At 39.7% G+C, this 20,185-nt stretch overlaps 1 protein-coding gene across 1 annotated transcript in view; it reads left to right on the top strand.

Annotated features, from left to right (window-relative positions):
- Positions 1-418: 418 nt before the first annotated feature.
- LOC128686023 (uncharacterized) overlaps positions 419-20,185 on the top strand; it is a 128,309-nt gene continuing 108,542 nt past the window's right edge. Inside the window, exon 1 of the mRNA XM_070083421.1 lies at positions 419-507. The gene's annotated coding sequence lies outside the window, so the exon portion shown is untranslated. The remainder of the gene's footprint in view (positions 508-20,185) is intronic.

Here is a 20,185-nt window from a genome sequence, read left to right as displayed (position 1 = left end):
CTCTTCACTTCTTCCTTGGTTGTGGGTACTGTGTCCAGCACTTGGTGGTGTGCCCCACCTCTCCGTCTTTCTAGTGTGTGTGTGTGTGTGTGTGTGTGTGTGTGTGTGTGTGTGTGTGTGTGTGTGTGTGTGTGTGTGTGTGTGTGTGTGTGTGTGGTGTGTGTGTGTGTGTGTGTGTGTGTGTGTGTGTGTGCGCGCGAACGTATGTGTAGGTGTGTGTGTGTGTGTGGTGTGTGTGTGTGTGTGTGTGTGTGTGTGTGTGTGTGTGTGTGTGTGTGTGTGTAAGTGCAACTATGATCATACTTAAAAATGCGAATATGAGTATATACATGAAACTGAGAATAAGGTTGTTGTGTGTCGTGTGGCCCGACACAAGTTATCAGTTGCACGTAATGATAAGGAAGGAAGTAAGTCTAGTCTCTGTCGTTTAGTCGTAGATATTGTACATTGTTAGCAACCCAGAGTTACTGTACACTGTTGTGAAGTCATAGTTACTACACACTGTTGGTAAGTCATAGTAACATTTAGCTACAGGTAATTACTGTTTCTTCTGTCTGCTAGTAACGTGTTTTGTTTGTATGAAACTTCGAGATACACACAGTGTAACGGCAAGTGTAGTACTGTGAAGATATTACTAATGTAGTGTGACGGTAAGTGTAGTATTGTGAAGACGTTACTAATGTAGTGTGACGGTAAGTGTAGTATTGTGAAGATGTTACTAATGTAGTGTGACGGTAAGTGTAGTATTGTGAAGACGTTACTAATGTAGTGTGACGGTAAGTGTAGTATTGTGAAGATGTTACTAATGTAGTGTGACGGTAAGTGTAGTGTTGTGAAGATGTTACTAATGTAGTGTGACGGTAAGTGTAGTATTGTGAAGACGTTACTAATGTAGTGTGACGGTAAGTGTAGTGTTGTGAAGACGTTACTAATGTAGTGTGACGGTAAGTGTAGTGTTGTGAAGATGTTACTAATGTAGTGTGACGGTAAGTGTAGTATTGTGAAGACGTTACTAATGTAGTGTGACGGCAAGTGTAGTGTTGTGAAGATGTTACTAATGTAGTGTGACGGTAAGTGTAGTATTGTGAAGATGTTACTAATGTAGTGTGACGGTAAGTGTAGTGTTGTGAAGATGTTACTAATGTAGTGTGACGGTAAGTGTAGTGTTGTGAAGATGTTACTAATGTAGTGTGACGGTAAGTGTAGTATTGTGAAGACGTTACTAATGTAGTGTGACGGTAAGTGTAGTGTCATGAAGACGTTACTAATGTAGTGTGACGGTAAGTGTAGTGTTGTGAAAATGTTACTAATGTAGTGTGACGGTAAGTGTAGTATTGTGAAGACGTTACTAATGTAGTGTGACGGTAAGTGTAGTGTTGTGAAGATGTTACTAATGTAGTGTGACGGTAAGTGTAGTGTTGTGAAGATGTTACTAATGTAGTGTGACGGTAAGTGTAGTGTTGTGAAGATGTTACTAATGTAGTGTGACGGTAAGTGTAGTGTTGTGAAGATGTTACTAATGTAGTGTGACGGTAAGTGTAGTATTGTGAAGATGTTACTAATGTAGTGTGACGGTAAGTGTAGTATTGTGAAGATGTTACTAATGTAGTGTGACGGTAAGTGTAGTGTTGTGAAGATGTTACTAATGTAGTGTGACGGTAAGTGTAGTGTTGTGAAGATGTTACTAATGTAGTGTGACGGTAAGTGTAGTGTTGTGAAGATGTTACTAATGTAGTGTGACGGTAAGTGTAGTGTTGTGAAGATGTTACTAATGTAGTGTGACGGTAAGTGTAGTGTTGTGAAGATGTTACTAATGTAGTGTGACGGTAAGTGTAGTGTTGTGAAGATGTTACTAATGTAGTGTGACGGTAAGTGTAGTATTGTGAAGATGTTACTAATGTAGTGTGACGGTAAGTGTAGTGTTGTGAAGATGTTACTAATGTAGTGTGACGGTAAGTGTAGTGTTGTGAAGATGTTACTAATGTAGTGTGACGGTAAGTGTAGTGTTGTGAAGATGTTACTAATGTAGTGTGACGGTAAGTGTAGTGTTGTGAAGATGTTACTAATGTAGTGTGATGGTAAGTGTATTATTGTGAAGATGTTATTAATGTAGTGTGACGGTAAGTGTATTATTGTGAAGATGTTACTAATGTAGTGTGACGGTAAGTGTATTATTGTGAATATGTTACTAATGTAGTGTGACGGTAAGTGTAGTGTTGTGAAGATGTTACTAATGTAGTGTGACGGTAAGTGTAGTGTTGTGAAGATGTTACTAATGTAGTGTGACGGTAAGTGTAGTAATGTAGTGTGAAGTGTAGTGTTGTGAAGATGTTACTAATGTAGTGTGACGGTAAGTGTAGTGTTGTGAAGATGTTACTAATGTAGTGTGACGGTAAGTGTAGTGTGTGACGGTAAGTGTAGTGTTGTTACTAATGTAGTGTGACGGTAAGTGTAGTGTTGTGAAGATGTTACTAATGTAGTGTGACGGTAAGTGTAGTGTTGTGAAGATGTTACTAATGTAGTGTGACGGTAAGTGTAGTATTGTGAAGATGTTACTAATGTAGTGTGTCGGCAAGTGTAGTGTTGTGACGATGTTACTAATAATGCTAAATTCAAATACTAAGTAAACGGGGTTGTAGATCATCTGGACTCTCAGAAAGAACAGAAAGAACCCAACAAAAAATACCCATTGAGTTTTATTATAACAATGGGAGACGTGTATTAGCCCACAATTTATGGTACCGTTTTATTTATTTCACAACTGATTATTTTCAGTCCGATGGATTTCGTCCTAAAATTCAGGGGGCTTAGGTGGCTTTGTAATAGGAAGGGGCGGTGCCCCCGTTGACACCGACCTTGTGGCTATATATGCTTTAAATAAACAAATAAAGGATCGGCTGAGGCAACATGCAGCATTAGCAACTCAGCTATTGTAGGTATAAACTGTAAATTATTCAACATTATTTTTTACAATACAGCTTATTTTTATTTTATTGACAGAAAATTTAATGTGCAAACATCATTTGTTACCGCAAATCTATTTCAGAATTTTAATTTTAGCCGTAATAAAAACATAGTTTTCATTGTCTGTATTAATACCTAAACTATTCTTAGAATTGTTAATATTACATACAAGATTCTTACAAGTTTCATGACTTTTCAGTCAAGTTTGAGATGTTGATTTTTGTTGTCTGACATTATTGCTTCCAACACTGAACACTCAAGACTACATTATGTTTGTGCACTTTGTGCAGTCTCCTTACCTACTCTGTACATCATCTTTGACAATTTTATGATTTATTCCATCATGCTTCACATGATCTGTGCTATCATTCCTCACCAGATCAACAAATTTTCATGGCATTTACTAGCCAGGCTTTTCTCATGGTCTTCGGAGAACACTGACAATTTTTCTAAAAAAAAAAAAAAATCACTTTCTAACAAACATAACAAAAGAAATCTGGTTTCTTTGCAAAAGTTATAATTTGTGAGTACATTTTATTGAGAGTTCTTAAGTACAAAGGAAGCTACTAACATGCCGGGGCATTTCAGGCCGACTAATTCTAATGTTTACAGACTACTTAAAACTAGACAGGATAAAGAGTGGTAAATTTTAATTATTCATTATTTTAACCTTATTACTACAGTCACGTAGCCAAGTTTTATAATTGAAAAGATTTATAGTAGTGAGGTAGCACATAGCAAGTAACTGTATTATAATTAGTACAATTTATAATGATACAACAGCACAACTTTAAGTATGTATTAATTTTTCAATTGATTAATCGGTCATAAATATTTGCAGATACTTTGAGCCGTTTCACACTGGTTAAATGATTTAACACAGTGTTGGAATGACTAATTTTGGGAGATGAGATGATTTTTAAGTATAGCCCTTAATTGATTTGCAGACAGGGGACCTCATACCCATGGTTTAGAAATATTATCTTCAAATGTCTTAAATTTTGGGCTCTAGACAACTATCCAGAAACATTGATATTAACTTAATGAAACCAGATAAATCTCACATCCAGCCTACAGACTCTTCCAACAACCTAAATATCTTTTCTCTACTGTAGGATCAAAACTAGAGAGTAAAATCCCAAACTCAGATACTCAGGTGAAAGATTATCTCACTGGAAATTACCCATATACTCTATATCTAGCGCCTACAAATCCTAGTGAAATCTCACTCATTATTAATTCATTAAAAGACAAGGCAGGAGACCGTGGCCCGGTCTGTGACCAGGTATCGCAGTGGATCAGGGAGTGGTCAGCCGAGCAGTACTGCTGGCCACACGTAAACTGACGTACGAACTACAGCCTAGGTGGTCTGGTACTTACTTTAGGTGCCTCCCCAGCTCCATCTTGAAGACAACTAGGGGGTCTATTTGTAATCACCCTTATGTATGCTGGGAGGCAGTTAAATAGTCTTATGACCCTGACACTTACTGCATTGTCTATTACTATTAGTGATTTTCCTGCTTCTTATTGCAGGGATGTTGCACCACTTGCTGAGTCTTTTGCTTCTGTAAGGAGTGATTCTCGTTTGTAAATTTGGTGCTAATCCTTCTAGCATTTTCAATGTGTATATTATCAGGTATCTTTCCCGCCTGCGTTCGAGGGAATACAAATCAAGGAACTTCAACTGTTCTCAGTAATTTAGAAGTTTTATCGTAGTTAAGTGTACTGCGAAAGTTCTCTGTACATTCTCCATGTCAGTAATTTCACTGACATGGAGAAGCCGTTAGTGAACAGCAATATTCCAGACTAGATAGAACGAGCGATTTGAAGAAAATCATAATAGGCTTGACGTCCCTAGATTTGAAGGTTCTTATTATCCATCCTATCATTTTTGTAGCAGATGTGGTAAATACATTGTTGTGACCTTTGAAAGTGAGATCCTCTGACATTATCACTCCCAGGTCCTTCAGATTAGTTTTCTGCTCTATTGTGTGACTGTATTTATTTTACACTCCAATATAATTTTAATTTCCTCAAGTGTTCCATATCGGAGTGAATTTTTTTTTCATTGAACTTCACATTGTTTTCTGTGGCCTATTTAAAGATTTGGTTGATGTCCGCTTGTAGTCTTGCAGCGTGTTCGATGGAGGACACTGCCATGCAAATTCGGGTATAATCCACAAAGGAAGACACGGTGCTGAGGCTAACATCCCTATGTCAGATATGAGGATAAGGATCAGGATGGGTGTGAGTACTGAGCCTTGTGGAACAGAGCTCTTCACTTTAGCCGCCTCAGACTTTACTCTGTTTACTATTACTGTATGTGTTCTCTTACGAAGTTATAGACCCATATACGAACTTTTTCTGATATTCCTTTTTCACGCATTTTTTCTCGCTCTTACACCATGGTCTCACTTGTCAAAGGGTTTCGCAAGGTCTGTGTACACGAGAGCATCTAAGACTTTGTCATAGAAAGCTAAAGGTTCTTTATGAACACAGAGTTCCACGAGTCGACCTGAGGCAGAGTGCATGGGCATGTCATTTATTGAAGATTGAGAAAGTTATGCAACATATGGGAATCTTTATTGAAGAAACGTTTCGCCACACAGTGGCTTCATCAGTACAATACAAAGCAGAAAGGTGTAAGGAGAGGAGTAGTTTGAGGTAATCAATCTCTCAGCCTGTAGTCAATGTGGTCAGTCCATTAATCTTGTAGAAAGTACAGCATAGGGCTGTAGTCAGGTGAGTCGAAGCAGGAGGAGGCGGGGTCATAGTGGAACCATCCACTGGTGTAAGTAGGTCATCGTCCAAAGGTTGGACAAGTGTTGAAGAATTCCTTGTATCAAGATCCCATGATAAATGGTTTAAAACCGACAAGTTGAAGATTGAGAAACTTATGCAACATATGGGAATCTTTATTGAAGAAACGTTTCGCCACACAGTGGTTTCATCAATACAATACAAAGCAGAAAGGTGTAAGGAGAGGAGGAGTTTGAGATAATCAGTCGCTTAGCCTTGAGTTGATGTAATCAGTTCATCAATCTTGGAAAGAATACAGTATATTTGCGAAGTAGTGGCTTATATACTGTAGACAGGTGATGTGAAGCAATCGTAGGAGGTATCATATTTGTCAAATCCAAATGTGGAAATAGGTCTTCGTCCAAAGGTTGGACAAGTGTTGAAGAATTCCTTATATCAATATCCCATAATGTTGCAGTGTCTGACAGATGTGACAAATGATTTAACACCACACAATGATTTAAAACCAACAAGTTGATAATTAAGACATGCAATCACTTATGCACTTATGCATCACATCTGTAAGACACTGCAACATCATAGGATCTTGATACAAGGAATTCCTCCAACCTTTAAACGAAGACCTACATTCACATTTGGATTTCACAAGTATGATACCTCCTACGACTGCTTCACATCATCTGTCTGCTGTATATAAGCTACTTCTTTGCACATATGTTGTATTCTTTTCGAGATTGATGGACTGATTACATCGACTCAAGGCTGAGGGACTGATTACATCGACTCAAGGCTGAGGGACTGATTACCTCAAACTCGTCTTGTTCATCATTCTTCTTTGCATACTAATAATAATAATAATAATAATAATAATAATAATAATAATAATAATAATAATAATAATAATAACAACAACTTTATTTACTAAAAGTACATGTACATGATATACAGGCCTAGTTGACATCAAAGACAAACTACTGTATAGAAAGCCCTTTGTTATGCAGAGCATATCGGGCAAATTAGGTCATTGTCCCAGGATGCGACCCACGCCAATCGACTAATTCCTAGGTACCCATTTTACTGTTAGGTGAACATAGACAACTGGTGTAAGGAAACACGCCCAATGTTTCTACCCACACTGGGAATCAAATGCAGACTAGTGATGTATTGGATATCCGCATCTGCATTTGAAGACCATCCGCACAATTTCTTACATCCACATCCGCATCTGCATCTGCATTTTACTGTAAACAGATATCCTCATATACATCCTCATCCGAATCTGCGGAACATCCACACAATTTCTTACATCTACATATCTTAATTTTCACATTCACTACATCTCTAACACAAACCCTCGCCGTGTGAAACGTGAGCTTTAGCGATCAGGCCACGGGGCACTGATGAAACCACTGTGTGGCGAAACGTTTCTTCAATAAAGATTCCCATAAGTTACGTGGGTGTCTCAATCTTTAACTTGTCGGTTTTAAACCGTGTATCACATCTGCCAGTCACTGCAACATCATGGGATCTTGATACAAGGAATTCTTCAAGACTTGTCCAACCTTGTCCTTCCTTGATGTTGGCAGCGGCAGCGGCAACAGGAACCTTGTCCTCTTATTTTTACTTCTACCTGAGGTTCCCAGCAGCCCAGTGGGTATCCACACATGTTAGTGTTATGTGGGTCTCAAGACCCACATAACACTAACATGTGTGGATACCCAGAATGATATAAATCAACTGCAGAAATCACCCAAAAGTTCACAAATTACCAACAAATAGGACTCGTACTACCGCCTCCTACCCCGCTGCCACTGAAGTGATACTCCACAACATTCACCAATCACCCATCGCCTACTATTCACCTGAAGCCACAGCCAATGGACAAGGGTCAGAGCAATAAAAGAAGATACAATAACCAGCTAAGGACTCCTAACATCAAAGGTGAGAGCAGTAATAACACGAGGAAAACTTGTGGTACTGGCAGCCAGGACAACCCTCATCACCCACCGGCATCACCACAACACACGACAGACAACAACAAACATGGCCGCCGCCACAGTCCAAGATAACTCCTTCCCAGTATTTGATGTTAAGATCACCTTACGATTCAGAACCAAACGATCACCAAACTCAAGAAATGCAGGAACTAAAAGCTAGCAATGCAGATTACCTCAACAAGATCACTGTTCATGAACATAAACTAGACACTCTGGAACAACAAAGCAACACCCACACCCAGTCCCTAGACACCATCAACACTAAAAGACCAAGTCACCCTACTTACTACCAACATTATAGAGGAAAGAGCAAGAGTGGACCAACAACTTGCCAATGTCATAACCAACTTCCAAGACCATAATGACCAACAGCAGCTATCTGACGCTGTTGTAGTTAACAGCAATCATCTCCCAGCCACAGTCACCCAAGAAACCTGCATGGAGACCACCCTACAGCTTATCAAGGACCACTTTCGCCTTAACATACGTAGTGATGACCTAAAGGATTGCAAACTGATGGGCTACCAAGCAGGTAAAAAAAGGTGCTGTTAAAATTACAAACTAGCCTACAAAGAAACAACCTACTAAAAACATCTATTTCTATGAAATCTGATGTTTACGTCAATGAGTGCCTTACCAAAACAAGACAAAACCTTTATCGGCTAAGAAAATTACGCTATGCTCAAAAAATCCACCAGTGCTTTGTGAGGGGTGGAAAAATCGCAGTTAGGAAACAGCCCACTGGGAAGAGATACTTCATCTCTACAGAACATGACCTTAAAACATTCCTAAGTGAGGCTGGACTAACAGAATCAGAGTAAAGTGCAGATAATACCCACCATTAGTGTTATATTGTCATAAATTTGTGCCCCCTAAAATTCTAATACCCCAACTACTTTTGATTGTCATTGTTGTATTCAACGACCATTCTACCTCATAGTCTTAATTGTGTTTAATATCTACAGAATCTATCTCCTTTTTTACAACTTACATCACTGTTCTATCTTATTATAAACTAACCATAACTTGTCCTCAATAATTCTACCTCACTTTAAGAAATACTCAATTGCCCAATTTTATTCTAAAATCTCTATTATTGCCCAATTTTGCTTTAAACTATATTGACCAAACTTATTGTAAACTTCTTTTATTGACCATTTTTATTCTATATTTTTTAAACTAGTATTTTCAGCTACAACTTTTATATTATCCTGTCTACCATCTTACTAGCATATTATAACCAAGTCATTGCCATTTTTATTTTTATCATTTTTTTGTATTATTCTTTTGCTATCTTAACTTGTGTATTTTATCCTGTCAATTTAAATCTAGTTATACTCTAATTCTTGTAAACAAGTTATGTAAAACCTTAGTGCAATTACAATTGAGAGTCTTGTGCCTTTTTTATATTATTAGATTAAACTCAGTTGTACTATAGCTCATTCTAGCTCAATACATAGTCAATACCAAATTCACTATATTAGACCATAGTGCAATTACTAGTGAGAGACTGGTGCTATTTTTAATTTGTATTTTCATATTATTAGATTAAACCTAGTTGTACTATAGCTCATTCTAGCTCAAAACATATACTCCACAAAAGTCATTATATTAGACCTTAGTGCAATTACAAGTGAGAGTCTTGTTCTATTTTTAATTTGTATTTTTATATTACTAGTTTATACCTAGTTGTACTTTAGTTCATTCCAGCACAACACATAGACAACATCAACTTCATTACTAGTGACTATACTCTATATGACCAAAATACTCTAGCTATATACTTGTCCAAACTTCCCACCACTACAGATATCAGTACTAGAACTCAACACACAACTCAGGATATAAATAACCATAATTTAAACCTAGAAGATGATTGATCACGTTGACCCTGATCTAAATCTCCATAATCTGAGACCCAATCAAAACCTATTGGAAAGTAACTGCCTTTATTACACAGCATCACAAGCCAGCACTATCCTAAACAATGCTAAAAGTCTATCAGTTCTTAACTACAACATCAGGTCCTTAAGCAAACACTATGATGACCTCCTGGCACTCCTTGAATCACTAAAGACACCCTTCTCCTGCATTATTCTTACTGAAACCTGGCTTAAGCAGGACACAATAGATATCTACCCTCTACCAGGATACACAGCAATTCACAACTGCAGACCAAACCAAGTTGGGGGTGGTATTGCAGTCTATTACTCTAACCAGTTATCTTGTATTAGCACCATTGCTTTAGTGATGAATATGGGGAATACATTTTTGCTAATTTTACTGTAAAAAACCTTAAGACACCTATAACAATCGGTGCCATTTACCGGATACCTCACACAAACATCCCAAATTTCAGTGAGAAATTAAAGTCACTAATAACAAACAGACAAATGAATAAGCACCACCTTCTCTTAGCTGGAGACTTCAACATCAACCTTGGCATACTAGATGATCAGCCTGTAACTGATTTCATCAACAATATGAACAACACACTTCTCATAACAATAACTAAACCAACCAGGCTCACTGAGACAAGTGCAACCATAATAGACCACATATGGACCAATATACTAGCCCCCCTTAAATCAGGGATAATCACAGATAGCACTACAGACCTCTACCCTACCTTCCTCCTGACAAACATTAGTAAACCACCACTTGAATACAACAAAGTCTCATTTAGACTCCATGACGAGGCCTCAATAAGGAAGTTCACAGTTGACCTAGAGACTACTGACTGGTCTACAGAATTCTCCAAGGCCAATTGTATTGATGACTGGACAGACATTTCTCTTAACAAATTACTTAGACTATACAACAAACATTGTCCTATAAAAACGAAACAGATCACAAACAGCTTGGTTGCCCATGGCTAACCAGCACCATTCTGAAATCCATTGATAAGAAACACCAATAAGAAAAGCAATATAGACAGGGCTTAAAACACAAAGATATTCTTAAACACTATTCATCAGTTCTCACCAAAGTAATAAAGAAAGCCAAACAACTATACTACACCAGTAGATTCACAGACACTAGAGGAGATATAAAAAAAGACCTGGAAAACACTCTCAGATTATAGGGACCCACAAACTGAAAAAAAAACAAGAATATTGCCCTAACTGAACCTAATGAAACACCACTACATCCCACTGACACAGCTAACAAGATAAACGACTTCTTGTCAACCATAGGATCTAATCTCGCCAATAAAATCCAACATACCAATGCCCATGCCGGGGACTACCTAGATGGGAATTTCCCAAATTCCTTCTATCTTGCACCAACTGAGCCCACGGAAGTCACCGAGATTATAAAGTCATTTCAAAATAACTCAGGGAATCTGTCTCATGTCCCACCATTACTGTACAAGCGAGCGGCCCATGTCCTTTTGCATGCTATTTCATTACTTTTTAACAAGTCACTAGAAACTAGCACCTTCCCGAAACTACTCAAGACAGCAAGGGTTACACCAATACATAAAGGTGGTGGCCCTACAGACTTAAACAACTATAGGCCAATATCAAACTTACCCTTGCTATCCAAAATCTTTGAGAAACTCGTGCATAGGAGAATATATTCATTTATAACGGCACAAAACATACTCGACCCCTGCCAATTTGGATTCAGGAAAAATAAAAGCACTGATGATGCAATCATAAAAATTCTAGATCTGCTTTACACAGCATTGGAAAATAAGGAATATCCACTAGGAATTTTTATTGACCTAAGAAAAGCTTTTGACACAGTAGACCATGACATCCTACCCCACACACTTGACCATTACGGTATAAGCGGCCATGCGCTTGCTTATTTCAAATCTTACCTTACTAATAGGTATCAGTATGTCACCATTAAAGACACAGCATCAACAACACGGCCACTTTATACTGGAGTTCCGCAGGGAAGTGTCCTTGGTCCCCTGCTCTTCCTCATATACATCAATGATCTTCCAAACGTATCCCAACACCTAAAACCCATTCTCTTTGCTGACGACACGACTTATGTCATCTCTCACCCAAATCTTGCCACCCTAAACACCATTGTTAACGAGGAGCTGATCAAAATATCGACTTGGATGACAGCCAATAAACTTACGCTTAACACTGGCAAAACCTACTATATTATGTTTGGTAGCAGAGCAGGAGGTGCACAAATTAACATTAAGATCGACAACACTCTAATTACCAGACATAATGAGGGCAAATTCCTTGGCCTATACCTTGACAACAACCTGAATTTCAGCGCCCATATCCAACACATAACCAAAAAAAGTATCCAAAACAGTTGGGATCCTCTCCAAGATACGATACTACGTGCCACAAAATGCCCTTCTCACACTATACCACTCACTTATTTATCCATACCTCACCTATTCTGTTTGTGCTTGGGGATCAACTGCAGCAACACACCTAAAGCCAATAATAACCCAACAAAAAGCTGCAGTAAGAATAATCATTAAATCCCATCCCTGGCAACACACCCCCCACTCTTCATAGATCTAAACTTACTCCCTGTTCAGTACATCCACACTTACTACTGTGCAATCTACATCTACAGGACCTTAAACTCCAATATCAACCTTGACCTAAAACGCTTTCTTGATAGTTGTGACAGAACCCACAGGCATAACACCAGACACAAACATCTCTACGACATTCCCCGTGTCCGACTAAACCTTTACAAAAATTTAATGTATGTCAAAGGTCCTAAAACCTGGAACACCCTACCAGAGAACTCTAGAACTGCAGACACATTCATCACCTTCAAAACTACCATTAGACACCATCTTATCTCCCTGATACACCCCGTCAACTAATTACACGAATACCTCCTGGTGGTTCACACACTCACCCACCCATTTGACCATAAACAGAAATATTAATCTCAGTCTTAAAATAATGAATCCTGTGTTACTCCCATACTGAAACTATGTACTGTGCCAAAACAAAAGCATTCACATTGCTAAACTCACAAACTAGTATTTAGTCACTTAGCCATAATACCAACTTACCTCATAATTTGTAATATTTTAAAATTTAGAATTAAACTAAGCCTGCCCGAAATGCCTAGCCATGCTAGGTGTTCTAGTGGTACACTCTGTAATCATTATTTTTCTACATGTAAACCACACAATAACCAAATTCTGTAAACTCAGCATTGTAATCGTTATAGAGAATAAACTTTGAATTTGAACCTTTGGGAGAAGACCAACGTCTACATTTGGATTTGTCAAGTGTGATACCTCCTACGACTGCTTCACCTCACCTGTCTACAGCATATAAGCCATTTCTTTGCACATATGCTGTATTGTTTCAAGATTGATGGACTGATTACATTGATTCAAGGCTGAGGGACTGATTACCTCAAACTCATCATGTTCTTCACCATTCTCCTTTGTATGAACTGAAGAAGCCAGTGTCTGGCAAAAACGTTTCTTCAGTAACTAGCTGGAGGATCGAACCCGTGTTGTTTTAGCCCACCTCATGGTGAGCGAAAATTCATGACACTAACCCACTGGACCATAAAATCCTACAAAGATCATGCATCCAGCAGAGCTAGGTGTTGTACCATGATACGAGGACATACGATGGTGAGGATGCCTCAGAGCTAATTTCATTCCACTCCCTGTTTGGTGTAAAAGCCTCCACAATCAGTAACAACGAACGAGTGGTATTTAATCAATAACAACACTGTGACATGGCCGGGGGGTCGAACCTGTGTTGTTTTAGCCCGTCTCATGGTGAGTGAAAATTCTAGGACTGTATGGTCCTGTGGGTTTGAGCATCGTGAATTATTGCTCACTATGAGGCGGGCTAAAACAACACGGGTTTGATCCCCCCCAGCTAGTAGCACTGTGGTTATTGATTAAATACCACTTGTTTGTGGTTACATTATATATATATATATATATATATATATATATATATATATATATATATATATATATATATATATATATATATATATATATATATGCAAGGAATTCGCAAGAGCAGGCGAAATATACACAAACACTGATCTCTGGCTGAAGGAGACTAGAATCTACGAACCTTGGAACAAGGTACACAGTGCTATACCAATCTCGCCACACTGTACAATACCTTGGTGTGCAGCTTGCGCTACACGTTGATCCAAGGCAGCCAGCTTTCAGAGAGAAGGCTTACAGCTTTTCATCTCATCCCCTGCATGCATCAGCCTTACTAGAGATTTTAACAATGCAAGGAATTCGCAAGAGCAGGCGAAATATACTCATATATATATATATATATATATATATATATATATATATATATATATATATATATATATATATATATATATATATATATATATATATATATATATATATGCAAAACAACCACTCTGAAAGAATAGAGAAATTCCAAGCGCTTTCGTGACTACTCACATTATCAAGGAACTTGATAATGTGAGTAGTCACGAAAGCGCTTGGAATTTCTCTATTCTTTCAGAGTGGTTGTTTTGCATATTCTAAAATCACCTGTTTACTGTGATCTTATTGCATATATATATATATATATATATATATATATATATATATATATATATATATATATATATATATATATATATATAGAGAGAGAGAGAGAGAGAGAGAGAGAGAGTGAAATACTGAAATCCCAGTACGACTCTGTGTTTAGTGAGCCACTAATCAGTCTGGGGATCGACGACCCAAATGATTTCTTCATGAATGAGCCTCAAAACTCCATAAATGTATGCCAGATTTCCGGCCTTACCCTAACTCCAATAGACTTTGAAAAAGCCATTGACAACATGCCCATGCACTCAGCCCCATGCCCAGACTCGTGGAACTATGTATTCATTAAGAACTGCAAGAAACCCCCTCTCACGTGCCCTAAGTACACTATGGAGGAGCAGCTTGGACATGGGTGAAATCCCACAGTCACTTAAAACAATGGATATAGCCCCTCTCCATAAAGGTGGCAGCAAAGCATTACCTAAGAACTATAGACCAATAGCTCTAACGTCCCACATCATAAAAATCTTTGAAAGAGTGCTAAGAAGCAGGATTGCAGATCACCTGGATTCCCAAAAACTGCACAATCCAGGGCAACATGGGTTCAGGGCAGGTCGCTCCTGCCTCTCACAACTACTGGATCACTATGATATGGCCTTGGATGCATTGGAAGAAAATCAGAATGCAGATGTAATATACACAGACTTTGCAAAAGCGTTTGACAAGTGCGATCATGGCGTAATATCGCGCAGAATACGTGCTAAATGAATAACTGGGAAAGTGGGGAGATGGATCTTCAACTAACAAATCGAACACAAAGAGTAGTAGTCAACAGGGTTAAATTGGAGGCTGCCATAGTGAAGAGCTCTGTTCCACAAGGCACAGTACTCGCCCCCATCCTATTCCTCATCCTTATATCAGACATAGACAGATATATACACCACAGCGCCGTATCATCCTTTGCGGATGATCCTAGGATCTGCACGAGACTGTCATCTGCTGAGGACGCGGTTAACCTCCAAGAAGATATAAACAAAGTTTTCCAGTGGGCAACGGAAAACAATATGATGTTCAATGAGGACAAATTCCAACTACTCCGTTATGGAAAAGTGGAGGAGATAATAACTAGAACAGAGTATACTACAAACTCTGGCCATACAATAGAGCGGAAAAATAATGTAAGGGACCTGGGAGTAGTAATGTCTGAGGATCTCACATTCAAGGATCACAACAGTGCCACGATCACAAGAGCAAAGAAAATGATAGGATGGATAATGAGAACGTTCAAAGCGAGAGATGCCAAGCGAGTGATGATCCTTTTCAAATCACTTGTTCTCTCTAGGCTGGAATACTTCTGTACATTAACATCTCCGCTCAAAGCAGGTGAAATTACAGATCTAAAGAGTGTACAGAGATCCTTTACAGCACGTATAAGTTCTGTCAAGCACCTTAACTACTGGGAACGCTTGGAAGCACTTGATTTGTACTCGTTGGAATGCACGAGAGATATATATATATCATAATCTACACTTTGAAAATCCTGGAAGGAATGGTTCCGAATCTGCATACAGAAATCACTCCCTACAAAAGTAAAAGACTGGGCAAGCGATGCAAAATACCCCCAATTAAAAGTAGGGGAGCCATTGTTACACTAAGAGAAAACACCATGTGTGTCCGGGGCCCAAGACTGTTCAACAGCCTCCCACCAAGCATAAGGGGAATTACCAACAAACCCCTGGCTGCCTTCAAGAGAGCTGGGCAGATACCTAAAATCAGTGCCGGATCAGCCGGGCTGTGGTTCGTACGTTGGACTGCATGCGGCCAGCAGTAACAGCCTGGTTGATCAGGCCCTGATTCACTGGGAGGCCTGGTCGAGGACCAGGCCGCGGGGGCGTTGATCTCTGGAATTACCTCCAGGTAGACTCCAGGTAGGTATATGCCATGCACTGGCATGGCAAGACGTGTCGCAGGCTAGCTGCGGGATTTTCAATTATAACTCCGGATCAAGGACGCTGACCACGTTAAGACTGAACAGGACTTATTGTGAATACTTTGGGTAGATTCCAGTGCAGCGAGAAGACATTTCAGTGCACCGTTTCAATGTAAATTGTGGAAGTGTTTTGCAGTTTGTGAATGTTGGTGAGTGGTGGTAGTGGGGAAGACGGCTAGTGGGGGTGGGGGAGAATAAGGCCTACACTATGTATGAGTACCGGCCAAGATTATTCAATTCAATTCAAAGTTTATTCTCTATAAGGATTACAATGCTGAGTTTACAGAATTTGGTTATTGTGCGGTTTACATGTAGTAAAATAATGATTACAGAGTGTACCACTAGAACACCTAGCAAGACTTAGTTTAATTCTTAAATTTAACGTATTACAAATTATGAGGTAAGTTGGTATTATGGCTAAGTGACTAAATACTAGTTTGTGAGTTTAGCAATGTGAATGCTTTTGTTTTGGCACAGTACATAGTTTCAGTATTGGAGTATCACAGGATTCATTATTTTAAGATTGAGATTAATATTTCTGTTTATGGTCAAATGGGTGAGTGAGTGTAAGTGTGAACCACCAGGTGGTATTCGTGTAGTTAGTTGACAGGGTGTATCAGGGAGATAAGATGTTTTCTAATGGTAGTTTTGAAGGTGATGAATGTGTCTGCAGTTCTAGAGTTCTCAGGTAAGGTGTTCCAGATTTTAGGGCCTTTGACATACATTGAATTTTTGTAAAGGTTTAGTTGGATACGGGGAATGTCGTAGAGATGTTTGTGTCTGGTGTTATGCCTGTGGGTTCTGTCACAACTATCAAGAAAGCGTTTTAGGTCAAGGTTGATATTGGAGTTTAAGGTCCTGTAGATGTAGATTGCACAGTAGTAAGTGTGGATGTACTGAACAGGGAGTAAGATTAGATCTATGAAGAGTGGGGGGGGGTGTTGCCAGGGATGGGATTTAATGATTATTCTTACTGCAGCTTTTTGTTGGGTTATTATTGGCTTTAGGTGTGTTGCTGCAGTTGATCCCCAAGCACAAATAGCATAGGTGAGGTATGGATAAATAAGTGAGTGGTATAGTGTGAGAAGGGCATTTTGCGGCACGTAGTATCGTATCTTGGAGAGGATCCCAACCGTTTTGGATACGTTTTTTGTTTTTTTGTTGGATATGGGTGCTGAAATTCAGGTTGTTGACAAGGTATAGGCCTAGGAATTTGCCCTCATTATGTCTGGTAATTAGAGTGTTGTCGATCTTAATGTTAATTTGTGCATCTCCTGCTCTGCTAAAAAACATAATATAATAGGTTTTGTCATTGTTAAGCGTAAGTTTATTGGCTGTCATCCAAGTCGATATTTTGATCAGCTCCTCGTTAACAATGGTGTTGAGGGTGGCAAGATTAGGGTGAGAGATGACATAAGTCGTGTCGTCAGCAAAGAGAATGGGTTTCAGGTGTTGGGATACGTTTGGAAGATCATTGATGTATATGAGGAAGACCAGGGGACCAAGGACACTTCCCTGCGGAACTCCAGTATCAAGTGGCCGTGTTGTTGATGCTGTGTCTTTAATGGTGACATACTGATACCTATTAGTAAGGTAAGATTTGAAGTAAGCAAGCACATGGCCGCTTATACCGTAATGGTCAAGTGTGTGGAGTAGGATGCCGTGGTTTACTGTGTCAAAAGCTTTTCTTAGGTCAATAAAAATTCCTAGTGGATATTCCTTATTTTCCAATGCTGTGTAAAGCAGATCTATCAATTTTATGATAGCTTCATTAGTGCTTTTATTTTTCCTGAATCCAAATTGGCAGGGGCTGAGTATGTTTTGTGCCGTTATAAATGAATATAGTCTCCTGTGCACGAGTTTCTCAAAGATTTTGGATAGCAATGGTAAGTTTGATATTGGCCTATAGTTGTTTAAGTCTGTAGGGTCACCACCTTTATGTATTGGTGTAACCCTTGCCATTTTGAGTAGTTTCGGGAAGGTGCTAGTTTCTAGTGACTTGTTAAAAAGTAATGAAATAGCATGCGAAAGGACATGGGCCGCTCGCTTGTTCAGTAATGATGGGACACGAGACAGATTCCCTTAGTTATTTTTAAGTGACTTTATAATCTCGGTGACTTCCGTGGACTCAGTTGGTGCAAGATAGAAGGAATTTGGGAAACTCCCATCTACGTAGTCCCCGGCATGGGCATTGGTATGATCGTACATACACACCTCGAAAAGCTCTTATAAAAACATCTATCTCCAGCACCATGCACCATGCTTCCAGTTAACTTAGAAATGATTATGTGTCGATGCATGGACTATTTAGAGACATATGTTATGGAAAAACAATGTGGGATTAATGTTAAGGAGGGTGTGACCAGTCAGTGCATCCTTTCCCACGCCACGGAGTGGGTGGGAGAGGCGCGGTGTGTATCTAGATGGTGAGTGAACACATTTGTTCAGCAGTGCCCAAGCCCACATTGTTCATAGTGTACATGGGAAACAAATAATGTTGTGTGTATTGTAAGACAGTGTGAATAATATATAGTGTGCAAATCCATGTGTATTGTACTCCCCGGGGATGACCCCAATCAACAACCTGCGCCTCCCCCACCTAAATACCAGCGCCTCCCCCACTCATTTCCCAGGAGCAGTTTTCCCCTTCCCTTCCCAGCCCCTCACCAGCCCCTCAAACTCCGCCAGGCCACCACGGTCAAGTTCACTACCTTCCACGCACCATTCCCACCCAGCATGTCATACTCCACTTCTATTGTCTAGTCTAGCAAATGGATGCCAACCAGGAGGAAGCAAGCAGCCAGGGAAATGGCACGGCTGGCAATACTAGGAGAGGCAAGTGTCGGTCGTGCTTACAGCTTCGTTGTTTCAACTCTAATGGTTTCCTCCGCAAACACGGTAGTTGCCCTGGTTCAGGATGTCCTCCTGTGGAAAGTGATGATGCAGAGCCACTTCAGGCATCTGAACCTACTCCAACAGATCTCATCTCATCAGATAATATCTTGGAAGCAATTAAAGCAACAGGTACCAGGACACTCACACATATTCCCAAAACAGCCCGTCCACACGCAGCTGGGAACTTACAGACCTCCTGAAAAAAATAAACGATGGGTCCACTATCCTAAATGCTCCACCAACCATCAAGGCATGGCACAACTTGCTACTTTTTGGCAATGTCTGCTTAGCTGCGCCGGAAAGAAGGGGAAAGAGGCTAACCTCAATGATAATTAAATCCGTAAAAGATTTACCTAGAGCTGATAACCTTATTCGCCTTCCCCACCAACACAAAAAAGGGAGAGGCAGAACCCCCACTCATTCCACTGACATTGAAAAAGTCAGAGTCCAGGTGAGCAAGAAAATTGAAGAGGGCAACACAGTGGGTGCAATCAGAATTATTACCAGTGAAGATGCAGTTGTCCCCATGAATGCTGACACTGATGAAGCACTTAGAGGAAAGCAACCTTCCAGGGAAACCAGTGGCACCAACAGTTCCAATACCTCTGTCCCCACTGTGGAACCATTGATCATGGGAATCTCAGACATTTACAAAGCAATAATGTCGTTCCCGTCTGGCTCCGCTGGGAGTTACACTGGAATAAGGCCACAACATTTAAAGGAAATGGTTAATCCAGTTATTGGGGAAACTGCAGAGACACTGCTTTCAGAGATCACAAGGGTCGTCAACAATTCCTTGGCTGGTCTGATTCCTGATGAAATTAGAACTCTATTTTTTGGTGCAACACTTTGTGCACTTAAAAAGAAGGATGGAGGAATTAGGCCAATTGCAGGTAGGCAACACGTTACGCCGCCTCATATCCAAAGCTGCTGTCGGAAGTATTCGTACACAGGCAGCCATGATGCTTCAACCAGACCAGCTTGGCTTTGGGGTCTCTCAAGGAAGTGAAGCAGCGGTTCATGCAACAAGGGCGTATATCAACAACCTGCCTGAGGACAATGCAGTGGTAAAATTAG

This window comes from Cherax quadricarinatus, chromosome 9 (genome assembly GCF_038502225.1).
Source record: "Cherax quadricarinatus isolate ZL_2023a chromosome 9, ASM3850222v1, whole genome shotgun sequence".
Taxonomy (NCBI): Eukaryota; Metazoa; Arthropoda; class Malacostraca; order Decapoda; family Parastacidae; genus Cherax; species Cherax quadricarinatus.
The sequence above is the reverse complement of the archived record's forward strand: the minus strand, read 5'-3'. Positions and strand labels throughout refer to the sequence as shown.